Here is a 22,644-nt window from a genome sequence, read left to right on the forward strand (position 1 = left end):
TGTAAGTGGCTATTGATATAATTACCTAAATGAGTAAAGCCATTAGTAATAGAACTACCCTAAATGAGTAGAGCAATTAGTGATTTTGATCCAAAGGAATGATATTATTCATTGCGGCCATGAATGTGCTTTGAACATGATATGGATGCAATGTTGGCCATAAATATCTATCTATTTGAACTATGGCAGGTCATATTACCCTCTATTATTTTCTCTAAAAACCTTTCCATGTTATTCGCATTTTGAATTAATGATATTACAATGCATATTACTCTCTATAATTTTCTCTGAAACTCTTTCCATGGTGATTCTCATTTCAATTTTAGTGATACTAACTTGCCAAAGTATTCATGCACATCTTCCTCCTACCCCACTATAGATAAGGACTTAGAGTACAAAGCTGCACACAACCCTTGTTTTGTTAATTGAACCAAAATACAAATAAAATATGTCTAACAAACCAGAATTACATATAGAGATAGATAATCACATCCATCAATTATAATAGATACATGTTGTAACTTAATGACATATAGATAACCAATCAGTATAACCCTAAATATTAGTTAAGATAGTTGAAATATATAAATATTGCAAAATCATGTGTGCGCCTTATGTTGGCTTATCTTGATCACTCAACTAATCATTCTTTTTACTTGGTTGTTTGACTACAACTTATCAATAATCTGCACAACTGAGGGTGTTGTAGCTGCCAACAAAACAACAACTCCCCAAAACATAGTGAAAGCTTTCAGAAGCTTTGAGTTTTTCTCCATGAAGTCATTAACTCTCACCACAAATCACCATTTGTACCATTCATTGACACCCATCTTCAATTTTTTTAATGACCCCTACCAATAGGCCACTAAAAACCTCTAATGTTGAACTGAGAAATTTTGTCAAACACTTCACATACAAGGGTCATGTGACTAATATAGTATTTCAGTTTTCTTTAATGACTCTTTTCTTCAATTAGGATCAATGAGAATTTTTGCAAGAGGGCTCAAAATTGACTAAACAATGACCGAACCTGAATGTGCAACTTATTTTGATAATATTCAATGCATATATGTGACTAAAAACTACTTGCAATATGCTACTAAAGAAAATAGTAATTATGACAAACACTTTGGATGCAACCTATGATGGTGTTAATGCACTCATAGCCAAGTGGCATTAATACAAACACTTGGCATGCAAAATTATAACATTATTTATGCCAAAAAGAGAACCTACAGCCAATTGACATTTTGTCAAACAATTGGCATGCAAACTAATAAGCTGATCATGAATGATAAATAGACATTCAATTACAACTATGTCAGCCCAGCAACTTATGTCTCCTTTATTGCACATATAATGTCAACTACAATGCTAGTATGAAATGGCCAAGACTCTTGGCTTACATCTGCAAGAATAATGCTTAAATCTAATTCAAACTTTCACCTATAGCCTTATCTTCTAATATGCATCTAAATGATAAAAATGCATAAAATATCCAAAGGAACCTGATTGTAGATGGCTGTAATAATTTTTACCAATGTTGCATTTTCATTTTGCTTTTTTGGATTTTTTTTTTCACTTTTCTTTTTTGAATTTTCTTTTTCACTTGCTTTTTTGGAATTACTTTTTCAAACTATTTTTTCAGATCTTCTTTTTCAAACTATTTTTTTTGAATCTTCTTTTTTGGACTACTTTTTTGGATCTGCTTTTTTTTCTCTTGCAACCAAAAACTCAAACCCTCAGGTAAGTCTAAGTATACACATTAAGCTCAACTTGAAATGGCTAAGTGCCACTTCCAAAGGGCAACCCTTCAGAGGATCTTTCACCCCCTCAATTATGCAATCACTTGGGAGGTATCATTCCCAATGATTAAGCTGAATACTTGTAGGCCTTCAAGCTCCACAAATGCTCAAGTAGACATAATAGAGAAAATAAACTTGGATGATAGACAATGAGCCCTAAATGCCTCTATTTTTTTTTCCTCCACTTTTTCCAAAAACTTCTAGAACATTATTTTATTTTATCTATTAAGTGACTTTATAAAATATTTTATAATTCAAGTCACTTTATTAAATTAATTAAATATAAAGTTATCTTTTAATATTTATTTATTTGATAACTTTATAAATAATTAACCTAATACCACTTATTTATTTAATTAAAATAATTAATTAGTCATCCTCATAAAATATTCACTATTTTGGATGACTTAATTAATTAAATTAATTAAATCAAATTACCTCCAAAATGGGGACATGACAATCTGCCCTTCCTGAAATTGCTTGTCCCCAAGCAATGGCTGAACAATAAACCAATCAATCCACCTGGATCCCAAATGTAGTCATGAACTATACTACTGTCAATCAACGTAGGCTCCTACAATATCCTTTGCAATATAACCAAGAAGAATACATGAATGAAGCCTGAATCACTACTCAACTGAACTTCAAATCCACTACTGCCATAGTTAGGAACCCATGAGACACAAACTCCCAAAATATCAGAACTCAAGTAGAGTGGACATCCCAAATTGCCAACACAGTAAATACCATCAACGCATCCCATTGACCTATGTGGGATGTACCATCCAACTCTATCACAGTGGTGAACACTCTCAAACAAAATTGCACCAAGTATGGAGAATGCACATACTATACACCTATTGCAGTTAGCACAACTCTGCAAATCACCGGCCACTGTGTCATAATAATAACTCTCATGCTCCACTAATGGTGAGTATACCTCATAAGATAAATAGCAAGAAATAGAACCCAAACCAAGTCAGCTTGCCATCAACTCCTCAACATATGGATCAAATGCAAACTGATGAACATACCCTGTAGTATAATGTTGATTAAAAGAACCAGCCTCAAGCGATAGCTCGCCATGCACAGGTGATGCAACCCACTGCAACAAATCACTAGCTAAGTCAGGAAATGACATATCCAAAGGAGTAGAATCAATAACAATTGATGAAGCATCACTCCCAAACTCCTACTCTAAGTCATGTACCATCAAGCTGTCAACCGCATAACCTATCGCCATGTCATGCCCATTGCAACTCTCATCTCATGGCGTCAAACCATCCCATAACTGAAGATAAGCACTAGGAACCAAAGTACATCTCTGTATCATCATCTCATCAACATGGTCATCAAAGGTAAATTGATGAGCATACCTCACAGTGTAATGCCAATAGAATGCACCAATCCCAGTCAGTGGCTCAAACTACAATCTAGATGAAACTAACTACAACTGATCACTAACCAAGCTCGAACTAACTACTACCTCTGAAGACACCACCAAAGGAGTAGTATCACTAGCAGAAACCATGCCAACTGTCAGCTCACCAACATCACACATGATCTCTAATACAACATTACCAGTCTCCATCCCATCAGTAGTAGAGACCACCACCATGTCAGGCATACCACAACAATTTTCTACAACACCCAATTCAATTGAACCTGAACCCTATGGAAGAGAATGTAATATGCTAATGCTAGTATTAAGGATGGATGCATCCCCATCTCCATTCCCTTTGACAATCTCGACCATGGAAATCCTCGAATTGCCAGATATCACAACCTATGACTTTACAGAATTGGGTAAAGGCTGCAGCCGCTCAAACTCCATGGTCACCTTAGCCAAATGAAATTGTGACTCCTCAAGAGCTAACTATGCACTCTCAAGAATCTAAAAAGTCACCATGAGCTGCTGAGTAAGCTCACTCACCTCATCTTCCTTGACCAACAATGCATCATATGTTGTGTTGCCCCACTCCATAAGATAATCTTTGTCAACTACCAACTGCATATAATTCTATCTTAGAATCCAGATAGCCTCCCATAAAGAGTGGATCTTTGTCAAGGAAAGATAACTACCTCCCTACTCATCACTAGTAGGATAACCCCATCCATAAATTGCTAACAACTATTGAGTAGCATTAAAATTTTGGCAAGCAATAGCAATGTCTTGCCCACTAACTCTTAGCTGACTAGACACATGATGGCGCTGGTTGGACTGTCTCCTACAATCCTCCTCTGATGCACTATCCAAAGGAGTATCCTCAAAGTTATTGGTCTCTAGAGTATTACCATCCATATCCTACAAATCAACTCCAAAGCTCATATCAACTTATGGAGTACCAAAAACTGTAGCACCACTATCCAACTCCTCTGTACCAAAAGAAATTGTTGAGGAAACTAAGTCCTCAAAACTACCCACTACATCCTCCTAAATTTCATCAATGTCAATATGATCCTGGGACTCATCTGTACATACTACCAAATATGAAAGATCATCAACACATTCCAGCAAGAATGGTTTGCTAGATATATGAACAAAGCCCAACATTGGTGTATAAAAACTAATACCAACATCGAACAAGCTGCTGGCACAAGAAAAAACAACACCATGCAATCTACTAATCAAATCCATGATAGCACCCAAACAATCACTACTACCAAAAAGTGATAAACATCTCCAGTAAACTAAATCCCAAATGCCAATATAACAATCTCGAGTCCATATCTATGAACTAGAATTAGTTGGTAACTCAAGCAAATTCCTCACCTGAGTAATATGACTAATACCAACTAACTCCACATACCTATCTAACATTGTCCTTGTATCCTAGATGTGAATGCAAGATGAACTCACAACATTATGAATGACCACATATGATCCACCTGCCGCAGAAAGCCAAGTATTAGGTGTGCAAGATGAAACTAAACTCAACTCCATGCCATGCTCATCCCCATGTCTCTCCAAGTCCTTTAATGCCAATGGAGTATTTACCAAAGAAGCTCGAGTGTCCTCAAGCTTGCAAGAAAGCCTATCAATTTCCTCCTCCTTCCTCCTTAAAGCATCTAAATAGTCTCTAGCAAGGCTAAGAAGATGGTCATGACCTGATAGAAGATGTAAATAACTCAACTTCATCATCCCCATTCCTCCCCTAATTTTCTATAAGTTAACACAAGAAGACTCTACCTGAACTCCCTTATGTCTGCATTGTAATTGAATCACCCGGATGTGATCCTCTATCATATCCTGTATCCTATCATGATGAGATCATGAAGTCACAATACTGTCTTCACTCATCTTCAGCTGGCTAGATAAATCATGTGAAGTACTACCAGCCTCAACCTCATGTGACAAAGCATCCAAATGTGCCTGGTACTCCCTCTTAGCAAAGTCATGAATACTCAACATCTGCTCATCACCATCATGCACAACAACATCCTCAAAATCATCATTTGAACCCTCTACACTATAGTCACTACCTGTCGTAACCAAATCATCCTGAGTACCTATGATATCACCCTCTGGCAACCTGTATACAACTATCTCCACTTGAGTATCAAGTTGACAGTTACTATCAATCTGTGTAATATCCTTCACCACTTCCTCCTATGCTAGAGTAGAATCTAAGACCTCAGCCTAACTATAAGCTAAATTCTCAAACTCCTCATGCAAGTTCCTAGTAATTGTGTCATCTGCCTTGTGAGAAGATCTACGAAATAGAAATCCAATCAACTTTTTGGTGACTTGTTGCAACTCACTATGTTTACCTGCTTGCTTATGCATGGTAGCTTTGTAGTTCAGGTACCTGTCAAATGGCCATCTATACTATACATATGTCGGTAATGAATTCCACTTATTCCTTTCTTTTCAGAGTTTAACAACAATATCTATTACCATAGTATCATGTGTGAGTGTTGGAGTTTCTTCCCTGAATATAGGACATGTGGGTTTGTCAGCTGTCCCAGACCATGTCCTTTTCCCATGTTGTGATCTTGCTATGCTCCTGTCATCCTTCCTATTTTCCCCAATCAAATATTGCATCATAGCCTTTATTTCCTGTGTACATGCCTCTATTGATTGTAGAAGCCTATCTTGATGCTGTAAAGCCTTATCATTTCTCATAATTCTGGGTGGGCTTTTAGAATGTCTTTTAGCCATGTTCTCAGCTATGTTGGTTCCCTGTGTAAATAGAGCCCTTTTGTTTTTGCTCTTGTTAACTAAATTGAATGGTGGTTGCATAAACCCTATCAGGCTGCCAGGAAACCACTCTGATACCACTGTAATAACCCCTACCAATAGGCCACTAAAAACATCTAATGCTGAACTAAGAAATTTTGTCAAACACTTCACATACAAGGGTCATGTGACTGATATAGTATTTCATTTTTGTTTAATGACTCTTTTCTTCAGTTAGCATCGATGAGAATTTTTGCAAGAGGGCTCAAAATTGACTAAACAATGACCTAACATGAATGTGCAAATTATTTTGATAATATTTAATGCATATATGTGACTAAAAACTACTTGCAATATGCTGCTGCAGAAAGTAGTAATTATGAAAAATACTTTGGATGCAAACTATGATGGTCTTAATGCACTAATAGCCAAGTGGCATTAATACAAACACTTGGCATGCAAAATTATAACATTATTTATGCCAAAAAGAGAACCTATAGCCAATTGACATTTTGTCAAAAAATTGGCATGCAAGCTAATAAGTTGATCATGAATGATAAATACACATTCAATTACAACTATGTCAGACTAGCAACTTATGTCTCCTTTATTACACATATAATGTCAACTACAATGCTAGTATGAAATGGCCAAGACTCTTGGCTTAAATTTGCAAGAATAATGCTTAAATTTGATACAAACTTTCATCTACAAACCTATTTTCTAATATGCATCTAAATAATAAAAATGCATAAAATATCCAAAGGAACCTGATTGTAGATGGCTATAATAATTTTTACCAATGCTACCTTTTCACTTTACTTTTTTGGATCTATTTTTTTGCTTTGCTTTTGTGGATCTACTTTTTTGCTTGCTTCTTTGGATCTATTTTTTCGGACTTCTTTTTTGGATCTATTTTTTCAGACTACTTTTTTCGGATCTACTTTTTAGAACTGCTCTTTTGGATCTGCTTTTTTTTTTTCTCTTGCAACCAAAAACTTAAACCCTCAGGTAAGTCTGAGTATACAAATTAAGCTCAACATGAAATGGATAAGTGCCACTTCTAAAGGGCAACCCTTTAGAGGATCTTTCATCCCCTCAATTATGCAATCCCTTGGCAGGTATCATTCCTAATGATTAAGCTGAATACTTGCAGGCCTTCAAGCTCCACAAATGCTCAAGTAGACACAATAGAGAAATTAAACTTGGATGATAGACAATGAGCCCTCCATGCCTATATTTTTTCTTTCTCTACTTTCTCCAGAAACTTCTAGAACATTATTTTATTTTATCTATTAAGAGACTTTATAAAATATTTTATAATTCAAGTCACTTTATTAAATTAATTAAATATAAAGTTATCTTTTAATATTTATTTATTTTATAACTTTATAAATAATTAACTTAATACCACTTATTTATTTAATTAAGATAATTAATTAGTCATCCTCATAAAATATTCATTATTTCAGACAACATAATTAATTTAATTAATTAAATCAAATTACTTTCAAAATGGGGACATGACAATTTCTCAAACTTGTCTTTGTTAGTGAAACTGAAGTTGACCCCTTTGCATGGACTATTGAAGAGGGAACTAACTTCCTCATTGGTCCCAATGTAGCTCTAGATTATTCCCTTCTTCCTCAGCAAAGACACGTCCTTCTCAAACTAGATCAAACTACTCATCAGAAACACATACTCTGAAATAACGTTAAGTTCCTTCTCCTGGAAGATGTCCATAGCCACGAGGTTCCTAAAGATCAAGTCTATGGCATCAAAAGCCCATTTCACAAGCAGAAATAGTCTTTTCATTTTTCACAGAGCAGAGGGAATGGGCAAATGGGACTCCCTCATATGATCTGAGTTTCATTCCATTATTGTACATCTCTGTTGTAGAAGCCACAAGGTATTGATAATGATACTCTTTCTTATGTTTATGAGCTAAGCCTTTCTTATGAGGATGATGATGTAGAAGACGATGGCGGTGGCGATCACGATGATGAATATTATGGCCCTCTACCTCTGGTATTGTAATACCAACACCTTTTATATTTTTTCCTTCACAGGTAGTCTTCAACTGATGAACAATGAAATCATGGAGAAAACCCATAATATGGTTATAGTCATGTAGATCCTTGTACTTTAATTTGAGGGCTTCTCCAAATTTTCCCTTGCGCTCTTTATGCTCATCCCCTATTTCCTCTCTTTTTGGCTACAGAGAATATGAAAAAGGGTGAACAAGGGCAATTATATTTGAAAATTCTTATTGTAGACACTGATTATTAAAATCCTATCTTAAATGATTATTTAAGTGATGAAAATAAATTCTCAACTAATATAAAAAAATAACACAATAGCAACATCACCAATAAAATATAGAAAGAAATAAGCAACACAATGAATGCAATATTTTCAAACAAATCATCCCTAGAAAAAACCCTAAGGGAATAACAAATTTTACAGATGAAGAATTATATTAACTTTAGAAAATCAAAAGAAACAAAATTATGTGCCTCTCACTAGAAGAACTCTGACAACCTCCCAATTTCTCTGTCTAATATTCCCCACTGCTATCCCCAATGCTATCGCTGCACCCTTGCTAACACTATAAGACTATTTTCTATCACTATAAATTCATTTTCTGACACTGCGAATACTTCTCCAACTTGTTCATTTTCAAATGCCCTGCTAACCCCCTTTTATACTACTCCTATTAGAAAACCAATGGCTGAGATTGATTCTAAAATGTTGGTCGAGATTACAACAACTTAACAACCCTAACCAAGTTGGTTTCTAGTTGCTTCTAAAAGTGGCCAATTAATTAACAAATATATTTCGCTATTCTAACCAATTTGTTAGTAAAAATATTAGTTTCTAATTAATCACATATGGACAAACAACTGTCCAAAGCTAACCAAAACTAGCACTCCCTCTTAGTGAGGAAGTTGTTTTGCCATAACACCCAACTTATCTCTAAAGAGCATGAATTTCACCTTCCCTAATGCCTTAGTTAGAATGTTTTCTACCTACTCCTTTGTAGGTATGTATAGTAGTTAAACTAAACCTCATTGTACACAATCTCTAATGAAGTGATATCTAATGTCTATATATTTTAAAGACCTATCATTAAATACTGGATTCTTAGACAACTTGATACAACTCTGATTGTCGTACTGTATTGAGTTAGTCTCAACCTTCTGACCAAACAATGCTATTAAGAACTTTTAAATCCATATAGCTTCACATGCCGCCCTGCTAGCTACTATGTATTATGCTTTTGCTGAACTCAGAGTCACAAACTTCTACTTCCTACTGAACGAAGAGACAAATTCTAATCGCAAATTGAAACATCACCCTAAAGTGCTCCTTTTGTCTATTGTACTTCCTATCTGATCTGTATTATAGCCTATCAACCTAGTACCTTCACCTCGAATATATATGATCCCATACACAATTGTACCATTCAAGTAACGTAACCCATGCTTGGCTGTTGTTTAATGCATTGTCATTGGTTCAACCATGAACAGCCTAAGAGAATTAACTAAAAATGCTATATTTGGCTTCGTGTTGACCAAATAAATAAGCAAACCAATCAAATACCTATATAAAGTGAGATCTACATGAATTTCCCTAAATGTATCTACCTTCCTCCAATTCATGATCATGGGTGTAGAAATTGCCTTGCAATCCTTCATCCCGAATCTCTTCAAGATTTCAATGCAATATTCCCCTTCACCAAGGAAAACCTCTCCATATGTCTTCCATACTTCCATGCCTAGAAAGTAGTACACAAGTCTCAAATCCTTCATCTCAAAGTCTTCTACAAGATCCCTCTTGCAATAGTCTATCAGTCCTAGTACACCTATAAGAAATAGGTTATCCACATAAAGACGAAGAATAATAACCTCACCCCCAACCACCAAGTAGTAGAGGTTAGAATCCACTTCACTCTTCACAAAGCCCATTTCTTGCAAGTATGTATCAATGCACTCATACCATACTCTGGTAGCCTCCTTGAGTCTATACAAGGCTTCTTTAATATGCACATGTGGGTCTCCTTTCTTTGTGCTAGAAATCCTTTTGGTTTCTCTATGTATAACGCCTCCTTCAACTCACCATTAAGTAATGTTGTTTCCACATCTATTTGATGGATTTCCCATCCAATTTATGTGGCAAATCAGATCACAACTTGTATAGAAGTATACCTGGCCATTGGAGAAAATGTCTCCTCATAGTCTATTCCCTCCTTCTGAGAGAACCCCTTTGCAACAAACCTTTTCTTATATTTCTCGATGCTACCATCTACACCATGCTTTATCTTAAAGATCCAATACAATCCAACTACTGCCCTATCTATTGTTCTAGGCACTATCTCCCACACATCATTCAAAATTATTGAAGAATATTCCTCAACCATAGCATCCTGCTACACCCAATCTCATGCAACCTCCTAATAGATGGAAGGTTCACTATCTAATGACTAACAAATGCCACATAGTCATTGAACTTGGTCAATTGTCTCTAATGTTTAGTACTCTTCCTAGGAGCTCCCACAAACTCCTAAGTATTCCTTTGTGTATCTTGAACCTTGTGGTTTTGGTTGCCAACTATAGAGGATGAAATATCAACATCTAAGTCTTCTAGATGCATTTCCTATTGCACCTATTGCTCCATACTCTGTGAATCTTCACCATGTGAGCCTACACTTGTACTTGTAACTATACTTGTGCTTTGCTACCCTTGACTAAGCCTTGGGGCTTCTACCAATTGCTCACTCTAATCATTTGTTGGAAAATCTTTGGACATTCTACATGCCTTGTCCTCCATGAAATTAACATCACATCTAACTATAATTCTTCTGGTCCCTGGTGTGTGTGTGTGTGTGTTTGTGTGCGTCCGTGTGTGTGTGTGTGTAATATATATATATATATATGTATGTATGTGTATATGTATATATGTGTATATATATGTATCTATATCTATATCTATATCTATATCTACTAAAAAGAGGAATAGCAAGGCATCCCACAATAAATGATGGGTAATTTCATATTATTTATTTACATCATTGGAAAAGAAACAAGTGTAAAAACACAAAAGGCATTATATAGATATAGATATAGATATACACACATATATATACACACATACATACATATACATACATACATACATACATATATACATACATAAATATACACATAAAAACAATAATAACAACCAAGTATCACATAATGCATGCAATCATAACCAACCAAATTATAGGTTTAATAACATACTTGAAATAGGCTCATTAGTAATATTTTCATTATACATTCAACAATTTTATGTCAATAGATTCCAACATCTATTATATCAGTACCATTAAAATTTAACCATTCATCATTTTACTGCATTTTTTCCATTTCTATGGTTGATTTTCAGCCTTGCCCATTCATCAAATTTACTACATCTGCAAGTTTTGAAGTAGTTGTCCCTGCATAGAAAACATAAAGTTATTTGTCATACTTTATGACTTGCATTCCCTTATCAAATTTGTACTCCAATAGCTCTTTCAATATTTGACATGGTCCATAGTCCACTTTTAATTGAAATCTAAGTTATTAATTTTAAGGTTTAAATTTATATTTTATGTCTTTTGTTTATAAATATCACTTATAAAAAGTCAATTATGCATTTATAAAAGTTTAATATTTTTTTAATGTTTAAGATCATAATTATTATTATGTAATAATATAATAAATAGATTATAAAAGATTTAATTAATTGTTTAAAAAAATGTAATTTTTTTTATTAATATAAATTAGTATTGTAATAGATGTAAATTTTTTATTGTATTTTTTATAATATATTACAAGTTATTAGTTTACATTCTCGACTCTTCCATGAACCACATAGAGCCCAAAGAGATATGATTTGTGGAAATACCTCATAGAACTCACAAGATTTGTCAAATACATCTATTTCCTTATTTCTATCACTATCTCAAATCAAGCTATTTATCTTAGAAATAATAATATTCTCCTCCTTAATTAATACTTTTCTAGGTTAAATGCATTAACATTTTAAAGAAATAATAATTTTATTTTCCTTTTTAATATTTACTTGGTTAAATACCTCCACATTTGTGTTAGGGAATGAGAAGGAGAGATAAACTATATGTAGAAAGGAATAAATAGGGAAATGTGTAGCCAGGGGGACATATAGTAATAGAGAGGAATGGAGAGATAATAGTGAGAGAGGGATATAAGGAGAGATGGGGGATTAAATATAAACATGTGGAAATTTAAAGGTTTACCAAAGGGTGATGGAGATATATAAATGGATAGAGAGAGGGAAATGGGGAGAGAGAGGGGGACAAAATACTTAATCATTCCACACTAAAGTGCAATTAGTAGTTTTTCCTCTTAATAGAGTCAATTGACCAAATGATAAGGAAAAAATCAAGTCCAAAAATTTTCAACTTATTTATTACATATTATAATAACAAATTATTATTTATAGAATTTCGTTTTTGTCATACCAATGAAGGAAAAAATGACTTTTCCCTCTAGAAATAGAACCAGGATTCGTCTTAGACAAAGACTTAACTTACATTGTGTTCTCAAATATAGAAAAAAAATAAAATTGTTGTTTGTGTTATACTGAGACAAATTGCATTAAAGAAAAAATAAGATGATTGCTTAAACACAATAATATTTTTAGTTATTTTCTACACAAAATATCATGAAAATTAGTCTATCTTCTTGATAGACAAAGACTTGACTTACATCCTGTCGTCAAGCGTGGAAGCTTTCAAAAGAGATGATTATCCCTCGTCTTTCTATGCACAAACGTATTCCTCACATAGACAGTCCTTTTGGAAGCCCAACTTGATCGTGCTAGGGAGTGCATTGTACGCTGTCAAATCATAAGTCGTCTTATTCACCATTGACGCGTATCGTTCGATTGACAGTTTGGAAGTCCTCGAGCGTAGAAAATTTGAAAATCTTGGATGGTTAGAGCAAATTGTAAACGGAATTGCACAAGGTTAGCCTGTTTGCTTTCTATTTATATTGAAAAGATACAATTCGCACTTTCATCGAAATGGTGATGAAGCATTTGGTCTTAGTAATTGCTATCTTTGTTGCACTGAATAATTGCATTTCATTTGCATTAGATGGTGGGGATACGCTTTAACGAGGGGATTCTCTCACTGGAAATGAGACCTTAATATCAAAGAATAGCACATTTGAATTGTTCTTTTTCAGTTCAAATGGAACGAATAACTGGTATGTTGGCATCTGGTACTCAGGAGTGTCTCCCAAGGTCATAGTTTGGGTGGCCAACAGAGACAATCCCGTCAAAGGCGTGGCCGGTTCTCTAAAATTTTCAAGCCACGGTCATCTCAGACTATTTGATGGAAAGGGCCGGTTAGTGTGGTCTAGTAATAATGGTCTGAAAGGATCGCGGGCAGTGATAACGAGACTTGGCAATTTCAATATTTTCGGTCGCGGCCACAACAAGTCTGAGATTGTTTGGGAGAGTTTCGCTCATCCAGCAAATACATTTTTGCTCGGCATGAAGTTGTGGAAAGGCACGATGGTCACTTTGTGGAAGAGTTCTACGGATCCTGCAACTGGGCTCTTCTCTTGTGGAATGGACATCACCCCGGGAAAGACGCGGGTGCTACTGTTCTATAACAACACTGTTCCATACTGGTCCACCGGAGAGTGGACTGGAAATTATTTCTTCAAGGTTCCAGAGAATTGTGCTCCAAAGAGATTCGAAGAGTCCTGTGTGGAGGTTTCTCCTTCAAAAATATATGTCAGTTTCACCATATTTCCTTTATTCGATACCATCACAGGACAGTTCCAGTTAGACGAGAATGGCGAAATACACCTCTACTACTTGAGGGATGATGGTAGTTGGATTCAGGGATGGTCTTCATACCAAGGTTAGTGCAGTCAGTACGATATCTGTGGGCCGTATGGGCTGTGTAATTTGATTGATGAGTGTAGTTGCATTGAGTGTTTCAAACCCAAGAATAAGACTCGGGGTGTTTTGTCAAATGGTTGTGCTCGGTGAAAACCCCTCAACTGCACCACCGGTGGCTTCCTCGAAACAAGGAACAGATCCTTGCCCGATGAAGCAGCTGTCCTCATCAACAACGAGCCAACAGATCAAAGCTGCAGGACAGCTTGTCTCAACAATTGCTCCTGCACAGCCTTTTCTTTCGTAGTTTCTGATCTAGTACCAGTCTATAGATTGTGGTTCAGAGAATTATTCAAAATGCGTGTTTTGTCTAACAATGAGTCCATCTTCATCAGGTTCACAGCTTCTGAGTTGCTGCAGTCGACGTCAGTGAGAAGCAAGAAAGTACTTGTGCTACTTATTTTACTTCCTTCTGCCGGAGCTTTCTGTATTGTTTTTGCCCTCCTGCTGACTGCACTTTTTTTGTGGAAATGTCGAAGACTACAAAAGAAGAGAAGCGTAGAAGAGGAGGTGCCAATCATGCTCAAAGTATTCAGTTATAAAGAGCTGCAGATTGCAACCGAGAATTTCAAGCATAAGCTGGGAAGCGGAGCATTCGGTTCGGTGTTAGAAGGAACATTGCCAGACAGCAAGCATGTGGCAGTTAAGAGATTAGAGGGTTGTGCAGGAGCAGAGAAGCAATTCCGTCAAGAAATAAGTACCATGGGTATTCTACAGCATGTTAATTTGGTAACGTTGTATGGGTTCTGTGTAAAAGGCGCTCATAGGCTGCTGTTCAATGCCTACATGCCCAACAGCTCTCTCAATTCATTCCTCTTCCGTAAAGAGGAAGAAGCAGAGAAGGTGCTGGATTGGACGACCTGATCTAAGATTGCACTGGGTACTGCATGAGGATTAGTTTATCTGCATGAGAAATGCAGGGATCAGATCATCCACTGCGATGTCAAGCCTGAAAACATTCTTCTGGATGATGATTTCAGCCCCAAGATAGCCGATTTTGGGCTGGCAAAGGTGTTGGGGAGAGACTTTAGCTGTGTATTGACAACCACGAGAGGGACCCGAGGGTACTTGGCGCCTGAGTGGATCACGGGGCTCCCAATCACTCCAAAAGTAGATGTATATAGTTTTGGTGTGACATTGTTGGAAATTATATCTGGTCGTAGAAATCTGGATTTAAGGGTGGAGGAGAGCAGGTTGTACTTTCCTCCTTGGGCTTCATTGCAAATTCAGAGAGGAAACATAATGGGTCTTGTGGATGTAAAAATAGCTAGTGATGAAGATATGGAGGAGGTAAGAAGAGCTATTGTGGTTATGAATATTTAAGGGATAAGTCGATAGAGTATTTTATGAATATTATCATTGTCTTCATAGATCACTAAAGGGTTCGCCATATTTTTCTTGTGACTTTTGGGAATTTTGGTCATGAAACAATAATTGCCAGTCTGGTCTAAAATTGCTTCACAACAAAGGTATTTTTCAACTCCTCAAGTTATCTCTATCTCTGAGATTTTCACAACAATTATATTTTCAACTTCACAAGTTATCATTTTCACAAACTGTGTATTGTTGATTTGATTAACTTTTGCATTTTAGATGAGTTTTTGACATGTTTTTGTAGTGTAAAGCCCATTATAATTTTATTGATTAAGTTATGGATGTGAATGTGTAAATGAACTAATGAGCGATATTTTCCATTTTAATATTATTCATTAACTTATGGATATGATTGTGTAAAATAGTTTTCATGCAATATTTGGAAATATATTTCATGATTCATCATCAATGTGAAAACTTTCAAAGTTTAGGGTTATTTTTTAATTTTTTCATCCTATGACGAATTACCAAATGTGATTCCAAATCATTGATTATAATAAAATAACATAAGATAAATAAGTAATGGTGTGCTAATGACTTGCATAATGTTTGTCTCTATGGCTTCAAAGGCCTTCAATTAAGCTTGTTGGCATGTTGAGATAGGCTCATGATGGGGCAACACCAAAAACCCTACAAGAGATGCTACCTTACCCTCCATTGAGTAGAAAGTTAGAACCACCATTGAGTTTGGTAAATTTTGTAACTATATAATTGAATATATTTCTAAAAGAACATGTTTTGAAGGACGCTTATTTATTTATTCGATCATTATGATTAAAACTATATTGTTTCAATTCCTTTTATCTTTTTTAACTTTATAAAATTTTAAGTTAAAACTAATTTTCCAATTCTCAAAAATATTTTTGTTATATAATATTTATTATTTCCTATAAACTATCAAGAGTGAACTTTTATGTTGGTTAATAATATTTATTATGAACTTTTATAATAAATTTATTTTGTATTTGTCCAAACACAGACTTAAGCAATGAAATATTTCAAATACTTTTATAAATAAATCACCTTAAATCTTTAATTTATTAAATTAATTTAAATTTGTATTTAAAACTTTATTAGAAATTGTTATTAATTTAAATTTCAATAAATTGGATATTTAAAATTAAATATTTATTTTTAAATTCTTGAGAATATTTCTATTAATAATCATATAAAAAATAAAAGATAAGTTACATGAGGTTTAATTTTTTAGTGTATATATGTATGTATGTATATAATTTGAAATATTTTAATTTTTAGGGAAAAAATATTTTCTATCATGATAAGACTATTTTCTATAAGACTATAAGACTATTTTCTAACACTATAAGACTATTTTCTATCACTATAAATTCATTTGCTAACACTACAAATGCTTCTCCAACTTGTTCATTTTAAAATGCCCCACTAACCCCCTTTTATACTACTCTTGTTGGAAAACCAACAGCCAAGATTGATTCTCAATCATAGGTCGAGATTTAAACAACTTAACAACCCTAACCAAGTTGGTTTCTAGTTGCTTCTAAAAGTGGCCAATTAATTAAAAAATATTTTTCCCTATTCTAACCAATTTTTTAGTAAAACAATTATTTTCTAATTAATCAAATATGGACAAACAACTGTCCAAAGCTAACTAAAACTAGCACTCCCTCTTAGTGAGGAGGTTGTTCTTCCATAACACCAAACTTATCTCTGAAGAACATGAATTTCACCTTCCCTAATGCCTTAGTTAGAATGTCTACTACCTACTTCTTTGTAGGTATGTATAGTAGTTAAACAATCTCTCATTTTACACAATCTCTAATGAAGTGGTATCAAATATCTATATATTTTAAAGACCTATCATGAAATACTAGATTCTCAAACAACTTGATACAACTCTGATTGTCATAGTATATTGAGTTAGTCTCAACCTTCTAACGAAACAAGGTACTAAAAAATTTCAAATCCATATAGCTTCACATGTCACCCTGCTAGCTACTATGTATTATTGTTTTGCTATACTCTGAGTCACAAACTTCTGCTTCCTACTGAACCAAGAGACAACTTCTAATCGCAAACTAAAACATCACCCTAAAGTGCTCCTTTTGTCTATTGCACTTCCTGCCCAATTTGCATTAGTATAGCCTATCAACCTAGTACCTTCACCTCAAATCTACATGATCCCATACACAATTGTACCATTCAAGTAATGTAGCCCATGCTTGGCCATTGTTTAATGCATTGTCTTTGGTTCAACCATGAATTGACTAAGAGAGTTAACTACAAATGCTATATTTGGCCTGGTGATGACCAAATACATAAGCAAACCAATCAAATACCTATATAAAGTGAGATATACACGAATTTCCCTAAATGCATCTACCTTCCTCCAATTCGTGATCATGGGTGTAGAAATTACCTTGCAATCCTTCATCCTGAATCTCTTCAAGATTTCAATGCAATATTCCCCTTCACCAAGGAAAATCTCTCCATAAGTCTGACATACTTCCATGCCTTGAAAGTAGTGGACAAGTCTCAAATCCTTCATCTCAAACTCTTCTATAAGATCCCTCTTACAGTAGTCTATTACTCATAGTACACCTATAAGAAATAAGTTATCCACATAAAGACAAAGAATAATAACCTCACCCCCAACCACCAAGTAGTAGAGGTTGGAATCCACTTCACTCTTCACAAAGCCCATTTCTTGCAAGTATGTATCGATGCACTCATACCATACTCTAGGAGCCTCCTTGAGTCTATACAAGGCTTCTTTAATATGCACACGTGGATCTTCTTGCTTTGTGCTAGAAATCCATTTGGTTTCTCTATGTATAACTCCTCCTTCAACTCACCATCAAGTAATGTTGCTTCCAGATATATTCGATGGATTTCCCATCCCATTTATGTTGCAAATGAGATCACAATGTGTATAGAAGTATACCTGGCCACTGGAGAAAATGTCTCCTCATAGTATATTCCCTCCTTATGAGAGAACCCCTTTGCAAAAAACCTTGCCTTGTGTTTCTCGATGCTACCATCTACACCATGATTTATCTTAAAGATCCAATACGATCCAACTACTGCCCTATCTGTTGGTCTAGGCACTATCTCTCACACATCATTCTGCATTATTGAAGAATATTCTTCAACCATAGCATCCTTCCATACCCGATCTTATGCAACCTCCTAATAGATGTAAGGTTCATTATCTAATGACTAACAATGCCACATAGTCATTGAACTTAGTCAGTTGTCTCTAATGTCTAGTAATCTTCCTAGGAGCTCCCGCAAACTCCTGAGTATTCCTTTGTGTATCTTGAACCTTGTGGTTTCGGTTGCCAACTATAGAGGATGAAATATCAACCTCTAAGTCTTCTAGATGCATTTCCTATTACACTTGTTGCTCCATACACTATGAATCTTCACCATGTGAGCCTACACTTGTACTCATAGCTATACTTGTGCTTTACTACCCTTGACTAAGCCTTGGAGCTTCTACTAGTTGCTCACTCTAATCATTTTTTGGAAAATCTCTTGACATTATAAATTCCTTGTCCTCCATGAACTTAACATCACATCTAACTATAATTCTTCTGGTCCCTAGAATAAAAATCCTATATGCCTTTTAAGTTTCACTGTACCCAAAAAAGTACCCCCTCTCTATAGTCTTATTTTACTTGTTATGCGTATCACCTAGAATATGACAATATGTTAAACTCCCAAATATTTTGAAGGGACCATCATTTGGCTTCTTCTTTGCAAAATCTTTCTTTGGTGTCATCTTCCGTACCACCTTGGGTGGAACCTTATTCTAAATATAGACTGTTGTACTACATGCCTCTTCCCATAAATTGTGCGGCATGTCCTAGTCATGTAGCATAGCCCTTTCTGCCTCCAATATAGAATGGTTCTTCCTCTCAGTAACTCCATTCTTCTATGAATTATATGGATCAATCCACTCTCTCTTGATTTCTTCCCTATTACAAAACTCTTGGAAGTTATTTCCCTTGTACTTACCTCCATTGTCTAACTGAAGAACCAAGTTATATTCCTTCTTGTCAAGTTCTCCACAAGAGCCTTGAACTCTTGGAACTAATTGAAAACCTCATCCTTGGTCTTCAAGAACTATATCCAAATATTCTTGGAGAAATCATCAATAAAAGTAACATCGTACTCATCTCCTCTGAGAGACTTTGTTGACATTGGTCTACATACATCTAAATGTACTAGATCAAGAACACCTTTAGATATGGTATCACTCCTTGGAAAAGATGCTTTCACAAACTTCCCCAATATGTATCCCTTACATACATCATCATGATTTGTGCTCACCTCTCAAACACATGTCACCATCTCACAAAGAAATTTGAGTGCTTCATGATGAATATGGCCCATCCTCCTATGTCATAGCTCTCCAACATCTCCACGCTTACTACTTCACATGAATGTCTTAGAAGTATCAAACTCGAATCTATAAATGCTACCACTCCTCACTTTTTCAACTCTTGTTGGCCCCATTGACAAGACTTTGTCTAAATTCCTCCCAAGTGAAATCAGTCCATAGTCAATCCCAAATCAGTAAGGTGTCCTTTCCACTAACAACTTGAACAAAGAAACCCCATTTCTTAGTAAACCCATTTAGGGATATTCTCACTAGCTCATCATCACTGGGGCTATCTCCAATAGATGCTAAATCATCCTTGACAAGTCTAAGCCTAGTGAGGTAACTTGTGAAATCTTCTCCCTGGTTCATCTGGGTATTCTTCATCTTCTCTTTGAGAATCATCTTCCTATTGGTTGTAGCATTCTAGTACAAATTTATAACAACATCTCACATCTTCTTTGTATCTAGCTCTGAGATATGTGGAACAATATGATCCTTGACACTATCAAGGATTATCACCCTCACCTTTGCATCATCCTTCCTGCATACTGCAAGTTGTGTTAAATCTATAGGAGCAACCGCGATAGTGGTAACATAATCCTTGATACCATTATCTTCCAACAATAAAGAAATTCTAGTCTTCTAGACTCAAAAATTCAATGCACCATTCAATTTGTCCAGATCTCTCAAACTAGTTAAACTCATCTCAAGGGATTAAAGCAATAATAAATCTAAAGAGATCAACCTAGGTTTTATAAACCCTTAATTTCTTTTTTTGGGAAAAACTTCTCTACCCTCAACAAAGCTTTGATACCATGTGAAAATTCCTCTTATAGTCACTGATTATTAATCTCCTATCTTAAATGATTATTTAACTATTGAAAATAAATTCATAACTAATATCAAAAAATAACACAACTGTAACTTCCCTATTAAAATATAGAAAGAAATATGAAGCACAACCAACATAATATTTTTGAACAAATCATACATAGAAAAAGCCGTAAGGGAAAACTAGTTCTATAGATGAGGATTTACATTAACTTCAACAAATCAAGAGATAAAAATTTCCTTACCTCTTACTAGAAGACCTCTGAAAACTCCTAAATTCTTTAGCTGATATTCCCCACTACTATCCCTAATGCTATCACTACGCCCTTGCTAACACTACAAGACTATTTGAGATAATGGAAAATTTATTTACTAACACTGTAAATGCTTCTCCAACTTATTTATTTCCAAATGCCCCCTAGAACCCCTTTAATACTACTCTTGTTGGAAAACCAACAGCCAAGATTGATTCTGAATCAACAATTGAGATTAAAACAACTTAACAACCCTAACCAAGTTGGTTTCTAGTTGCTTCTAAAAGTGGCCAATTAGTTAAGAAATATGTGTCCCTATTCTAACCAATTTGTTAGTAAAACAATTATTTACTAATTAACCACATATGATTGAACAGCTATCCAAAGCTAATAAAAACTAACACTATAGGATCACATATAATTCTAAGTAGCTCTATCCTCACCATTTCTTCTACTAATTCGTCCTCTATCTCCAACAACCCAAGAAGGAGGACTATGGGTACCTAATTTTCAAGCAATAGAAGATCACTCAAGATATCAAATTGACAAGAGTAGACCATGTTCCTATTAAAAAAAGGATCAAGATTCCATTGTGAATCACCATTGATGTTCCATTGTGATTCATCGCTAAGAAGCCCTAGCATCTCCAAAATGAAGAGCCTTGCAAGGATGTCTTCCTTGCACTCACTTTTTCCTTTGTAGCTCTCTCTAATATCTAAAATCAAGCTCTCCACATTTTCCACTAGAAAGTGGGTGTGTTGCTGGTTTGGTGGAAGCCTTTTCACAAATTGAATTACAACCTCTACTTTGTAGAGATCTATCTCAGTGTGTGGTGGGGCTAACATTTTGTGATAGAAAAACCCTAGAGAGACCACTCAAGGCTTGTATGGTTCTTTTTTTAAGTCCTTGAGATACTTGGGCACTATATTTATTGACACAGAAGAAAGATTTCTATACTTATGATCTATGTTGTCGTCTTCCACCTTGTAAAATTAAAACATTCTCTTCACATCATCAAACCATGAGTAATGTTGTCCTGTATCTACAATTTCTAGTTCCCTTTCATTCCCACCTTGTTTCTTGCTCTTTTCTACCATTGTTAATGACCCAAACCTAATAATGAATAAGAAATAGTTAACAGTTATTCTAGATCTTCAAGAGCACAATCTAAGCTGGAATTTCATTATGGTGGATTTATAAAATACATCACTTTATGCTTTTGGAGAATATTGTGTTTGATTTTATTAGCATCAATAATTTTGATCATATTCAATGATCCATCACCAGTTCTAGGTAAGATTGTGTATGAGTTTGTTAGCATCAACATTTAAAATAATAATCATTGAGTATGATAAAAAATGTTGATGCTAACAAACTCACACACTGTAATTTTATTGAGAAATATAAACAGAACTTCAATATATGTTTTGAAGATTTATAGTTATTATTGAAAAATACATATTTCTTAAATTTTATGAAGTGTTTTAGATGTTCTTTTATCTTTTGAAGAAATTTGTAATTAAAGAGAAGTAAAAGTTTTAAGATATTAATCTTATTGATGGATTAATCTAGTGCATGTTGATTGTATGTTTAGATTTCACTTCAAGGTATCAGTCTTCTCTAATTCACTCTTTCAAAATTCTAATCTGATAATAAGCAACCTCAATGTTATGTGGGTTAGGCAATAAGGTAGATTGTGGGGATACAACCGCAATAACGAAAACAAAACCTCTGAAACAGGAGATTTTCTTGATATTTATTATTTATTATATTAAATTTAACAAGTAATAAATATTAAAAAGTAAAAAAGGGTTAGTGACAAAATTAATATCTTTGAAATTATGATGTGGTGGGATA

The 22,644-nt window shown here is 34.8% G+C and overlaps 1 pseudogene; it reads right to left on the bottom strand.

The window, feature by feature from the left end:
* Positions 1–668: 668 nt before the first annotated feature.
* On the bottom strand, positions 669–21,884 carry LOC149536645 (UPF0481 protein At3g47200-like; annotated as a pseudogene).
* Between the last annotated feature and the right edge of the window lie 760 nt (positions 21,885–22,644).

This window comes from Cupressus sempervirens, chromosome 10 (genome assembly GCF_028749045.1).
Source record: "Cupressus sempervirens isolate cs-2001-9-10 chromosome 10, ASM2874904v1, whole genome shotgun sequence".
Taxonomy (NCBI): Eukaryota; Viridiplantae; Streptophyta; class Pinopsida; order Cupressales; family Cupressaceae; genus Cupressus; species Cupressus sempervirens.